This window comes from Echeneis naucrates, chromosome 4 (genome assembly GCF_900963305.1).
Source record: "Echeneis naucrates chromosome 4, fEcheNa1.1, whole genome shotgun sequence".
Classification (NCBI taxonomy): domain Eukaryota; kingdom Metazoa; phylum Chordata; class Actinopteri; order Carangiformes; family Echeneidae; genus Echeneis; species Echeneis naucrates.
Genome location: NC_042514.1, coordinates 16,094,215 through 16,108,339, shown reverse-complemented (window position 1 = coordinate 16,108,339; position 14,125 = coordinate 16,094,215). Strand labels below are relative to the sequence as shown.

Genomic DNA, 14,125 nt, shown 5'->3' with positions numbered 1-14,125 from the left:
AAGACCACACCCAAGTGTGTCGCTGTGCGTGTTTAAACTCTCAAATTAGTCTTTTTAGGCCAACAAACCTGATAGATAACTGACTCTGGCTTCCCAATTAACTGTTCGTGACACTGTGTTGCTCATAATATATGATATATCATATCATATAATGATATCTTTCACCTTTACTAAAATGAGTGGTGATGTGATTTTCTATGTTTTGTGGCAATGTCATTTGGAAACTGCAAAAACAGGTGGAAATGCCTTGACCACAAGTAGAATTATTAAACTTCACCAACAAAACATTAGGGAAGATTTTTCCGTTCACAAACAGAGGAATCAATACAAGCGCTTTAATACGTCAGCATTCATACTAAGTAAGTTACCTTGTGACCAAAACTGTGTAGTACAAGCAGACTGCTATTGTGTACATGTTTTTGTTTGTTTGTTAACAAATAATGTGAAAGATTCCTCTCTTGTGCCACAAAAAAGTTCCCTTTGTGCCGTAAACAATTTCCCTGCTTATACCGAATGCCTATAAAATACACTGCTCTTACATTACGTGTGTGCTTGAATTTATTTTAGAATTATACACTTTCTTAACCTCCATTTTGGCCACTTGGAATCAGCAGAAATCAAATGCAACCACAAGATTGGCATAATATCGACTTATAAAGTTAAAATGGCTAGCATGTCAGCCATTTTAACTTCACAACAATTACATATTCACACAGAGAAACAGATACAAAATTACACAGACATTCACGTTAAGTCATGTTTCCACTTCCAATTTTCATCCCTTTTTAGCTCTACTTAAAGTTATTAACTCCTGAGATAAATATCTGACCTGCTGCGACTAGAAATAAGATTATTAAAGCAGTGAGACAGAAATGAAACACTAAAGTTTGGAATCCTAAAACAATTGAACTGAACAATGCTAAAATCCTCATTAAAGTTGAAGGGAAACGGATGAGCTCCATGTTGGCTTGTCACATTATGAGATCATGTAATTAAATATTACAGAAATCAATTGTTGTTGTGTGAACATTAATGCGTTTAATGTCTCAGACCTTGTCCAATAATTGAGGCAAAATCCAAGTTTTCTGGTTTGACAGCATCACAACTTTTTGCCTAAATGCTATTTCTGCATCACTCCACCGAGTGGTTTACTTTCTCCAAACTTCATTTAACTTTGCAGAAATGCTAATGGAATGGACGGGAGTTATAGAGCTGGAGTGTGTGGACGAGAAATTAGAAGTGGTGATTAAAGATGATGGCTGTTAAGGGGAGAGAAACGTCTTCCTCTTTCTCACTCTGCCTGTCTTACTACAGTCTCACTCCGGCTGTATTATCAATAGGAGCGTTCACTTTGCTTTGCATGATAAATATGATGGTTGTGTGTGTGTGTGTGTGTGTGGGTGTGTGAGAGAGAGTGAGGGGGGGGGGGGACAGTGTATGTGTGTGTCTGACAGAGTCCAACAGTCCACTCCAATGCATGAGTGGGTTGGAGGGTTGCCAGCATGTAAAACCTAGCAACAAGATTTGACTTGGCCTGCTGAGAGAGCGAGAGAGAGAGAGAGAGAGAGAGGGAGAGAGAGAGAAGCAGAGAGACAGAGAGAGAGAGCTAGCTGGCATACGCACAGCATGGGCATATGGATCTTTGTTTGTCCGTTTTGGACCATTTAGTCATTCTGTCACTCCAACTGGACTACTTAGCGAATTGGTGCTACTTCTGGTTCTGAATTACACATACACACATTCACACATTCACACACACACACGCTTGCAGACACACACGGGTGAGCCAAGACTTGACTCTGCTGCTTTACAGTCTGTTACTGTTCACATGGTCTGAATGAAATGAAGAACCTTTTCCAATTAATCCTTTTAACCAACATGTGTGATCCCTGGCTCACGCTGATGTGGCCTTCAAGCTAACCACGTCCTCGCCAAGTCAAGTCAGTTCATAGCCTCTGGGGCTTTCCCTGACCATCAACACTGAATCAGCTATGAAGGCTGGCAGGACTGATTTCCACCCACTCCAGAAACCAATACACCAGGAGATCAATGTGGGCTTGAGTTTAAAAAACAGTCTGTTTTGTTTTCTGTCTCTAATGTCATTATTTCCTCACCTTGCTAGAGCCCGAAAATTTTATTTCCCATTTTTGAGTTTACCTGCTTACAATTTAACTAAATAGTACCACTTGTCTTAAACAGCAGGGAGTTGTGAACCTCTAGAATAGAGTATAAGCCCAAAGTTTTCCGTGTGCTTTGTGCATTTTGGATGGTTGAACATCCAATATCTCAAACCATCTACCTAGAGGTCAAACTTTATGGCACTCCAATAGGCCTGTTTTCTTTATGTAGCCACTGACCCAGCTTTCTGCTCATTCAGTCTTCCACAAACCAAAAAAAAGAAATCAATATTATGAATGAAGAAATTTGTTTGGATTGTTTTGTTCAATCCATGCTACCCTCCCAACTGTTAAAAAGACTTCCTGATTCCTTAGTGGCTTCCATGTTCGTCAAGATGTATGGCTCTTCAGCAGCAGACTTGCTCAGCAGTCGTGTGGTTGGTTGTGCTACATCTCCACAAATAAATCTGCTAAATGTGTTATAGACAAAACCTGTCCAGCCCCGCAGTCCCCTATTGGACTGAGCTAGACTTAAGATAAGTTTAGAGAACTTCTTGGTGTATCATTTAGTCAACATAGCAGTGTGTCAAACAATCCCCCATGGTTTCCTACGAGCTTCAAACCTCTGCAAGAATTAAACCATTTTTAAATTAGCCCTGCTCAGAAAAATACTCTAAATCTGTCATGCTCTAACGTGGTGTCACATTCCCTCAGATTACCATCATTACAGTAATTAATGCTTTAATTTCTGGGAATTTTTGAAATGAAACCCAAAGTGCTGTGATTTTAATGTAATATGGGACTAATGTGGAGTGGAACATTTGGTAATCTGGCTCCCACATGCCTTGGATCTGCCAAATGGGTTTTATCTGCTGTTATACGGTTCAAACTCTGCGCTACAGCCGGTTAGGGGGAAAATAGACTGTTGAAAATGACTTTGTGTACCAGTATTGAAACATTTTTTAAGGAATAGTCTTTCAGAATTTCCCGTTTTCTTACAGTGCCGATCAAGAGGAAAGTTCAAACTAGCAAGACTAGCATGATTATGAGGAATGAAGCATTTAAGGCAAATAGAAAGATACTCACTTGGACTGATTTCACTGCTTCAATTGCCTGCCATTCTGTTCATAGTATGTGTTTGTATGACTAATTTAACACCACAAAGGCAAAATGGAAGAGAAATAATAGGATAAGGAAATATGCATGTTTCATAACACGTGAGTCCATTTTCTCCCCAAATGAACTGACCAAACTTAAAGTGAATAATACTGTGTCACAAAAATGACTTAATGGTCTATACTTTCTAAGGGCTCCACCTGGCTTTTTTTTTTCCAGAATACATCCAGTTCATTCAAACATCGTTAGTCATAATGAATATTGGTGTTGTGAGGCTACTATTGAAATATGCTGTTTAATAATCCAGAACGGATGAATAACCCACTGTCTTATTCTCTGGTGCAAATGTGATCTTTTGTCTGCTGTGGTTTCTACCTTGTTGTGCAGCTTTGTTTGGCACCAATCTCTGCTCCTATGCCTGCTGTTCGGTATATTAGTGCTTATTCAAGTCTGTCTTGATTCTCTAGTGATTAATTTATAACATAAGACCCCAAACCTGATTAGACTCCTTGGATGTGAAAGCCCTCTTTTATACTTGGGACAATGGGTCAGTATTCTTCTGTCAACACAGGAAGGACACCAAGATCATCAATATGACATAATTCATTTTTTTTTACTAGTGTGTGACTATGAATGTCTTTTATTTTCTTCTCTGGTTCCCTGTTTTTTTTCTCTTTCTGTGTTCTTTCTGTTTTTCTTTGTTTTTCTTTGTGTTGCTCATCAGTATTACAGATGTGCTATATAAATAATTACGTTCAATTTGACTGATTTCTCTCCCATTGGATTGAAGAGTGTACTTTTGCACATTTCTATTTTGACTTGAGCATTGTCCTCTGAACAGGTGATGCAACCCAATCATATCATTATCATATTATTATTTTAAGTTTCTTCTGTTCTCTTCTCTTCTAACTCCATCATCGTCATTTAGTTTAGTGTGTGGCGGGCCACATTGGTCCCAAAGAGCAAAGATGTGATGAGTGACAGATACAGATAGCAAAGGAACACAGAAGTATGGGTAAGGAAAACATCCAAAAGTTTGTGTGTATTTTTGTGTAGGAAAGTGTTATATGTAGATTGCATGCACATGTGGTCTTATGTGTGTCTGTGTGTGTACGTGATTGTGTGTCAATTAGCAATGACCCCGATATACAACTGTTTGCACACATTAGGAATTTCCTGTATTGAACAATAGAGGGTTTGTTAGGGGTCGTCCAGTGTGTGCAGTTGTATGTGTGAATGTTGTATAAAGGGCGGTGATGCAGTTGGGGTGCTGTCTCCTCTACTCTAAATACTACAGATTTGTATGAACAGCATCTCAGAGACACAGGGCCAGCAGTCTTATCCTGTATTTACTTGGCAGTTGTTATATGTGTTTTATATATTGTACAAACAAAAGGAGGCATTGAAAAACATAGAAGTAAGGGCATAAAATGGAAGGAGTCTATAGAATAAAATCCTCATATGTTCCTACTCAAGGCCATTTGTTAGACTGTTAATCCTCCCATGATATTATTGTTGTCGGCTCTGTGGGTTTTGGGTCTGCAACATGTTTCTTTGTTCCTCAAGGCTGTCGCAGGAACTGCGCACTGTTGTGTGTTGTCACATTTATGGCTGTAAACTCAGAGACTTCCAATGTGTTTCAGAATCTATTCAATACAAATCCATCCGCCTCATGGCTGTGGCACACGGACAACATGTTCCTCCATTAAAGCAAACATATGGCGTTGTGGTTAATATTAACCGCTGTAAACAGGCTGGCCCTTGGCTGCTGTAAACAGAATGTAAAGGTGATTTTGTACATCATTTCTCAAAGTTTACTAAATTACAAACTTTCTTATACTATATGACCATCATCATCAGCATGCAGGAGAAAGCACAAAATAGTCCACCTTGACCAGGAACATCAGCCGTGACCGTTCCTTTGGCAGAGATGGATCTTAACTCCCCTGCTTCTGTCACCTAGCTTTTCACATTATTGTCACATTTTTCAAATAACAAACAGGATAATTAACCATTTTAATTACATTTAATTCAATTTAATTAACTATTTAATTTTGACTGTCATAGTTACCCAAACTATTGGTTTTGCCTGTCCAAATATCACAATGAGAGTTGAACTGACAGATATTAGAACTCTTTTCTATTATATTATATTTTAAATACATACAAATTCAGAGAAAAAAAATTAAGCAATGATAATAATAAACAATAATAATGAATCATGCAGCAGAAGATAGATAGATAAACCTTTCTGGTGTTGTCCTGTTTTGTTTTGTTTTTGTTTTTTTCGTTTTGGGTTAGGTAAGTGAGTCTAGAAAAAAACTCCTTCTGCTAACACTGGAGGAATGTGCTGGATACTGCGAGGGCTGTGAGTGTGTGTATGTGTGCTGATTTTAAACCATCCATGCTCTCGGATGACACAGCTCACTGATGCAGTTCACTCATTATCATGACACACATGCACTCACAGACACACACACACACACACACACACACACAATGTGTGTTCATCTGTCTGTCATTAGAAAGCCTCAGTATAGCGACTCAGTGTGCAGCAGTGTAACCTCTTCAACTCGTCTAACCAAAAGGGGGATTGGTCGGTGAAGCTAATGCAATGTGGGAGATAAACAACACACAATCTGAAAATCAACATATTCTGAATTCTCTGTAGAACTAGGAAAATGTTTAAAAAGTGTACAGAACAATTTTCCCATCTTGGAAAACTAAAAATGTAGGATTTATTAACTTGCACAATATTAAATGAAATGTATAATTCAAATTCAATTAGATGTGAATGAAGAAGACATAGAAATTTTATTTTATTTCCTGAATGACGACAATCATTTGATACTGTTATTGCTAAAGAACTTGCTTCCTGTCTTTTAAAAATCTGTTTCTCTTCCCGTTCTGTCTCATTCTCACATGCATAAAAACACACATACACACACACAAGCGCACACTCATACAGGCCTGATTAATGGTGCCTAATTAGCAATGGTAATGACCAGGTGTCCGAGAACCAGCCAGCTTCTTCCAGCGTGAGGGGGCCAAGGGGGAAGGAGTGTGTGTCTGTGTCTATGTTTGTGTGTGTGTGTGTGTGTGTGTGTGTGCGCGCATGTGTGCGCGTATCTGTAGTGTGCTTGTGTGTGTTAAATGTAGTGTGGTGTTCATGGGGGCTCCCAGTTCCCAGAAAATCTATTCCCACTGACTGTCACTCCCTCTCTCTCTGTCCAGGAAGCACACACACACACACACACACACACACAATGCATGCAGGCTGCACTAAAGGCCAAGATCAATTAAGGTTTTGGGCAACTAGGATGGGAACTGTGTTGGATGGTGGGAGCTGCTGGTGAATGTGGTATGTGTGTGCGTTTGTGTGAGTGTTACAGCAAAAGGAACATAAAACATGGATACTTTACAGGCGGGGGAAAAGCTGACTATTGCCTATCACAGTTTGTTGATGAAAATTCCATGAGCAAAATTACACAGTTGCCTATAGTCATTTTGTATTTCTTTTGAACGATAAGTTAATATACTTCACCACCCTGGTGTTTACATACCTGTACATGAAGGGGGGCTGCTGTGTGAAGATGTTGGTTTAGCCAACAATAAGCCCTCATTCACTGCTTGGTACCAGCTAAACTTGACTTGACACAACTTGCCTTTTTTTTTTTGGTTTTGGATGAAATCACACTGGTCCAGCAGACGCGGTGTGAGGTTAAACTTTGTTTTTTGCCACTCAACTCTATGATGGCCTGTGATCAGGGATAGTTGCTGTTTGAGGACATTTTATTGTAGTGCAATCGCATGCACACATGAAATGCAGTGGTACTTAAATAGCTCTTTTGCCCATAGATGGGACAAGCTGAGCGTACTTCCTCAACTCCACACACCTGGACAATCATAAAATAAGTACCTGGTGCAGCACCTGATGATGGTGCAATCTGATGAAAGAAATACTGTTATTGTTCTTCCTGTCAATACTGATTTTACAGTGATTGCATCCCTCTGCAAAAAAAAACCAAAAAACTCCATTGTTCTTGTTCCACGCATAAGCTGTCAAATTGATTTTATCCTATTCTGCTCTGAAAGCAACATACACATCACACACTAATCTCACAGATAAATCACATAAAAGTTCGAAAACTGTGATAATGTAGCATGCAACCATTTGGATAGACACCTCACCAATATAGTGACGTTGTGTAGTTGGTTGATTTCTTCATTCCTCATCTGTGTGTGTGTGTGTGTGTGCGTGGATATTTGGTTATGAACTTCTTCTCAATCTAGCACTTTCTGTTCAGTTGGTTATCCAAATAGCAATGGACAGAAACACGCAAAACTCCAGCAGCACACTCACATTTGCAGACACACACATAGACCTCCTGCTGTGAAGGATTTGGTGATAACCAGTGTTGGGTAGGCAGGTGAGAGGGTCATATGGCAGCAGTGGGAAAAGCTGTTATCAACCTACCCTGTTCCCACACACTCACTCACACACAAGCATACATACACACACACACACACACACACACAGGTTTATCACCCTCTCCCGTTCCCACACACTCACCTTACATCATTACCTGGCTGCAAGAGCCAATCAGCCAATCACACCCTGAGGCAGTGGTCAGGTGACCCAATCAGGAAACTCTATCAGGGGGATGATGTTACACACACCCCTGCTCTGATAACAGTTCTCTGTCTATCCCTCTCGCCCCTCTCTCTCTCTCTCTTTCCTTTTCCCTGCTCTGCAATTTACAGATTCAGTTTCACCTTTGCTTTCATGCAAAGCTGTTGGATCCCAAAGCCTGATGAATCTGTGTGTGTGTGTGTGTGTGTGTGTATGAGTGTGTGTTTGTTGCCTTTGTGCTAAATACCGACTTGGAGGAACAACCCCCAACAGAAGGATGATCTATGTTTTAGATTATGTTTTAATATTATTAATATTTTTGCACATTTGAACTGATTCATTTACCTCCATATATATATATATATTTTTTTTTTTTTAATTTATTTTTTTTTTTTAATTAATGAAGTTCCACATTTGAGATTAACAAGGAAGATTCTAAGATTCTAATGTGCAGCCCCGGCAGTGTCAGAAGTATATATAGTATATATGTACTATATAAACCAAAAGTTACTCACAAAATAATGCAGTGCAGTCTGACTTGATGTAGCATTTCAAAGTTTCCAGCAATCAGGGACCACTTAGCACTAGAGGGAGACAGAGAATGAGATTAAGAGCAGAGAGGCTTTCAAGTTTGTGTTCTGAAGATGAAGATATTAATCTCATGTTATAGTAGTAATATGAAATAGATTTAAAAAGATTAGGAGAGTAAAGGTGATCAATATCAATGTAAATGTAAATGCATTAGAAAGACAAAAAAAAAAAATAAATAATACAACATCCCAAAGGTGATTTAATGCCATTAACAGAAATGAAGGATTTGTAGCAGTAAAGCTAAAAAGCATGATGAGAGCATGAAATGTGATGTTAAGTACGTTGCCAAAAATGCAGCTGTAAAACCAAAATGACAGGACATGGTCCAACATATAAAGGAGCAAGACACGATGATGCATGCTGGGTTTTTTTTTTTTTTGTTAACACACAGGACTCACTTTATTAGGCACTCCTTTACAATTAGTTGCAATTTAATACAGAAGCTCTGGTACCTCAGGTTTTGGAGTTGTTGTTTTTACGTGATGACCCACAAAAACAAAATGACTGAAAATTGATGACGTCTTGCAACATGAAGCAACATGATATGATGGGCTGTTTGAGCAAAATGACATGACCGCAGAGAGTTGTGGCAGCCCTTGATTTAAAAAACGTCTGTTATCTCACCACCAGTGTTGTTCAAATGTTAGAATTCTTCAGGAGCCAAGAAATTTAGATAAAACCTTGATACAAAGTCTCTGTCATCAGCTCAAGTTCAGTAACTTAATATTGATCCACATTCATGTTTCCTGGCCTAACTCTGGGCTGCAGAGGTGTAGGCTGCAGTGCTGATAGATTTGTCAGAGAGGTGAAGGTTATGGTTCAGTGCTGTGATCTACTGACAGTGAGTGACAAGACCCCTCGCCTGTCTCCTTAAGTGTAATGAGACCCCTGTACCTGAGCCTAGCCCTGACCCCGTGGCCTCTGACCCTGGACCTGACAGGTCATTCTCATGCCACCCTGACCTGCCATGAAACCAGAGAGCACTATGGGAGAGAGGAAGTATCCCGGCATCAAACAATTAACACCAAGGTATCAAAAAATGTTTCTTCAAATTGAAATTAGGAATATGGGCAAAGTGGCTTAAGGAGACTCCCATACATACCAGATGACACATGTAACATATTCATGAACAGCAAAGTGGTTTTGTCAATTTGGGCCTATTTTTATTACATGGTAAAGTTTCTTTTTACTGCAATGATATATATATATAAAATGTTCATATAAAGAAATGAATGAAAAATGTGTCTTGTCATGTAAAATGGGAGGACTTACTTGATAAATGGCAATAGCTAATGTGGAATTGTTTCCTGACAAAGAGACTTTCTTAAAATACTCCCGAATTTATTTCTGTACATTGTTTGGCAATCACATTTATGCACATTCACACTCATATCTATCTCAAACTCACCTGAGCTGCCCGTCTTACCACTGAAAGAGAAAGCAAATGTGCCTGCAGGAAAATCCACATGCACATATGGGACAACGTTCAAACTTGATTGAACCTCTCTGTTATTGCTAACCTCCGTCCCTTTGTGCAGTACGCCAACACAACATAAAGGTGTCTTAAAATTGACTAATCCAGGAAGGAGGCCAGGTTTAGCCAGAGGAACAGATGTGCAGGGCACTTTACATCCGTGTCCAAGTTAAATTTGTTTGCTGATGAGGCCAAGCCGGGACAAACAAAGGCATCTGGTTCATATTATCCTTTTGCTTTTGAGTCACACTTGCCTAAATTGACTAAACGTGACCTCTCTGCCAGCTTGTGCTCACAAGACAGAGAAATATGGCATTCGTTCAAGATCACCTTCTCTTGGTGTTTATCAAAGCAGCTGGATATGCACTGAACGCATCTGTCACCTTGATGCTCACTGAGGTCGCAGGACAAGATGGAAGATCTCCATCTTGACATCGCTGGTGCTTGAAGGTTAGTTGTTTGAGTTGTCGAGTCTGTCCTTGTTTGTGTGTCTGTGAAAGGGAGTACACGGCAGTCGATCAAGGCTTCTGTCTGCTTATTAGAATAACAGGCATAGAACAAACATTTCAAACATGAATTTCCTTTTAGTCATCTGTGAGAATTTAACAATTTTCTGAAGGCTTATTCTGGCAGATAAATAACCTACACTGTACCCAGGCCCCAACCAGAAAAACATGAGTGCCTGATAGGGATCAGATTTTTATCCTCACAGTGAGAGGTAAAGCTCCACAATGTGTTTGTGTAAAAAGGCTTCTCACAAGTGAACAGACACACCGTTCAGTCTTGGTTTATCCTGGGATTTGGTCCCATCAGGATCCAAAAATGGGACAGGAACAAGACTAGACTATCACTGATATCACTGTACTCACTCAAACCATTTTTTTTTTTTTTTTGTATTAGACTTTTCCTGCCTGGCAGAGAGAAAGAAAAGGTGAAAAATTTTCTTTTATTGTTTATTCCCATGTCCTTCCAGTGGTCAGCCCTGTTTTCCTTTCTCTCTCCTGGGTGCTCCTCTCCTCTCCTCTCCTACCTCTTGTTACGACGTGGATGCTCTGTAGTCAAATGTATATCTCGCTAATGCAAAAAAACAAAACCAAACACTGTGTTAAAAAGCTGCAGTTCAAAAATACACAGAATTTCCTTTATACTAATGAATATATCATATAATATAATGTATATTATGAGAAATGCTCCATCACAAAATTTGGGCTGAAGTAACATGACAAAAACAAACCTGGCCTGTGTAACATATATATAGTATCAGCAGCATACTTGTAACATGGTGCCTTTTTCATCTGGTTGTTGTGTGTGAGTGGTGGAATAGGTCTCATGTACAGCTTTAAGGTTTGAGTAAAGGTTTAGGTTTAGGTTTACACTTTTGAATGGTACTGAACATTTGACCTACACGTTCATTGTCAACATTTTTACAACTTGACTGATCCATAAATGAACAACATGTCCTTATTAGCAGCAGACGCAGAAAACATCATCTGAAGTTCAGTTGTCTGTAAACAGAATTTGTGTGCATAGGTTGACTGCTCACTTCATTTACCAGCACTTATAGCACAAGTAAAAGTTTGTGTCGATAATCTTACAGTTTGACAACCTGATGTGCAATCTCTTGTGTCCCCTTTTATTGTTTATCAGGTGTCCAGGATTAAAGGCCAAAGCAACAACAACGAAGATGCAAAATTTGAATTTCTCCTGTTTTGCGTGTCACTTAACTGTAAGTTGCTTTAGATAAGATTGTTTGCCAAATGAGTAAATAGAAATCTGTGTTTTCAAGTGACTGTCTGTGTGTTTCTGTTCCTGCCCCACTGACTGAATGGAAAAATAACTCGATATTAGCATGACTGCTCTCTCTCTCTCTCTTTCTTCCAGTCTTTTCCTCCTTCACTCTATCTCTCTCTCCCCCTCTCTCCAGTGGTACCTTGTTTCCGCTGGATCGATCCTACCTTTGTCTCTCTGAAACTAATATGACACATAAAAAGGAAGTCGACAATAGGAATGGTGCTAACTTCGGATCACGCTTCACCTGATACAGCGGCTTTACCCATGAGCCTCGGGGTGTGTGTGCAGGGAGTGGGAGGAGGGAGGATGGAGGAGGAGGAGGAAGCAATCACAGCTTATTTATCTTTTTCATGTGGTTTTCTCTCCTTTTTTTAAGAAGCTATCAGGCTCCCTCCTCAGTCGTTCTGTGATTGTTATTCTCCTCAAGAAGATCTTTTGTCCGTCAGGAAGAAGAGTTTAATACTCAGGCCCCTGGGGTTAATAATAGGTTTAACCTCACAGATAAACTCGTGTGGGTGTATGTGTGTCTGTTTGCCTCTGTGACTATAAAAGTGTTTGTGTATGCCTGGGAGTGGTGCCGTGTCTCCTCTTTAAGGGTGATAGCCTGTGTAATAAGTTGTTTTATAGATAAAACCATTTGTCTTTGACTGTAGCAGCGCTGTGATAAGCTGCCAAACACTCTGTGGCTGCCTGACTCTAATTGTTCCACTCCACTCATCTTGGAACACACTAATATTATCATTAAATTTGGATATTGTTAAGTGGGCACCTCTGCAGGGGTAGCATAAAACAGATAGCGCTTTCTGTTCATCAAATATGTGGCTGCAATAATCCTCATGTCTCAGATAACGGTTAACAGATAGGTGCTATGTTGAGAACAGCACTGCAAACGCTGGCCTGTCGAATCAGTTGAAAAACAGGAGATTTGAGGGAAAGTAAGAGGGAAAAATCTAAATTCAGGCTTTGTTCAATCATTAGAGAATTTCATTGAGTTAAATGCTGAACCCACTGAGAATCAGCATCTAACTCTGCCGGCCATTTGAGCCTTCAGTCACATTTGAGGCCCTCTCTGATCAGCACACTTGGCTGGCCATCAGTCTCAATCGGTCACAAGTAAGATGATTACAGTACCTATGTGGCCAGCAGGAAATGAAATAAAATACAGCTCAAATAAAACTAATAAAATCAAGCAAATAAAGGAAAGGTGATGGCATGCCAGGAAGCACTGAAATACCTATGATCTGAAAAAAGGATAGTTGTGTGGGCTGTACGAAGAAGCAAAATATTGTTGCTTCTTCCCGCCATCCACAGACAAACGCATTAGGTAAATTGGTGACTCTAAATAGTCCGACGATGAGTGTGACTGGTTGTTGTGTCAAGCAGTATAGATAATTGGATGGATAATAAATTTCAAAAAGGTACAAACTGGCAACATCAGTGCATATCCACATTGTAAAATAAGCACATAAAATCTCAAAGGGCACTCATGACTGTTTGCAATTTCAGCACACCGAGCTGAAAGGAGGACGGCTCAGTCATGGTACCAGAAATATTTTTTGGCCTTAATTTTCCCAAGCCGCTACCAGTACGCTCTCCAATCACACTTCCTCCATATATACGCAGACATGCCTGATGAGTAACCAAATAAAGTTTTTAAGAGTTTGTCAAGACTTTAACTTTCAAGGAAAAACATTAATGAGGTGCCAAGAAATGAGTGTGCATGTACGCTTGTGTGCTAAGTTGACACTGAGGTGGAGTGCTGAATCCTGTCCAACAGCGATAAGACTTTTGATGACAGTGCCGCATTAACCTACCTGACACACACACACACACACACACACACACACAAACACATCCATGCAGCCTGACTAGGGAGGGACCGGGGGTGTGTGAGAACACACTTTAAGAAGCCTTGGCTCTCTATGTGTGACACTAAATCCCATTCATTGCAACAAACACACTGACAGTGCGATGAGAGTCAGATGGAGGCGAGGCGAGGAGGTTTATTATGCACCAACATGACATACGCGGGGAGGAAGTGAGGGAGGAGTCTGTGAATCTGCCGTGACACACACTTAGCTGTGTGTCATCGTCTTAGCATTGAGACGAAGAGGAGAGGGAAAAGACTTGTAGCAGATGATGCTGCTATTCCACATAACCAAAAACATGCATCTCAATGGTCATTAGTGCTGATATATTTATATCCTGTGATTTAACAAAAAACAACATTAAATAATAATGAAAAAAATCCTTCACTTTAAAATGATTGTTCAGGCTATTTGACACGGGGTTGTGTGAGGCATTCACAGTTAATGTTACCTGCTGCAGATTTTGCTTGGTGCGCTGCCAATTTGGATAATTGGCAACAGCACATACGTTGTGTAATGCTGAGCGTGTGCAAAA

The 14,125-nt window shown here is 39.9% G+C and overlaps 1 long non-coding RNA gene across 1 annotated transcript; it reads left to right on the top strand.

Annotated features, from left to right (window-relative positions):
* The first annotated feature begins 10,170 nt into the window (after positions 1 to 10,170).
* LOC115042645 (uncharacterized) lies at positions 10,171 to 11,652 on the top strand. Its single transcript, XR_003840695.1, has 3 exons — positions 10,171 to 10,381; positions 10,832 to 10,862; positions 11,579 to 11,652. It is a non-coding gene; the product is annotated as an uncharacterized LOC115042645 (long non-coding RNA).
* Positions 11,653 to 14,125: the final 2,473 nt, after the last annotated feature.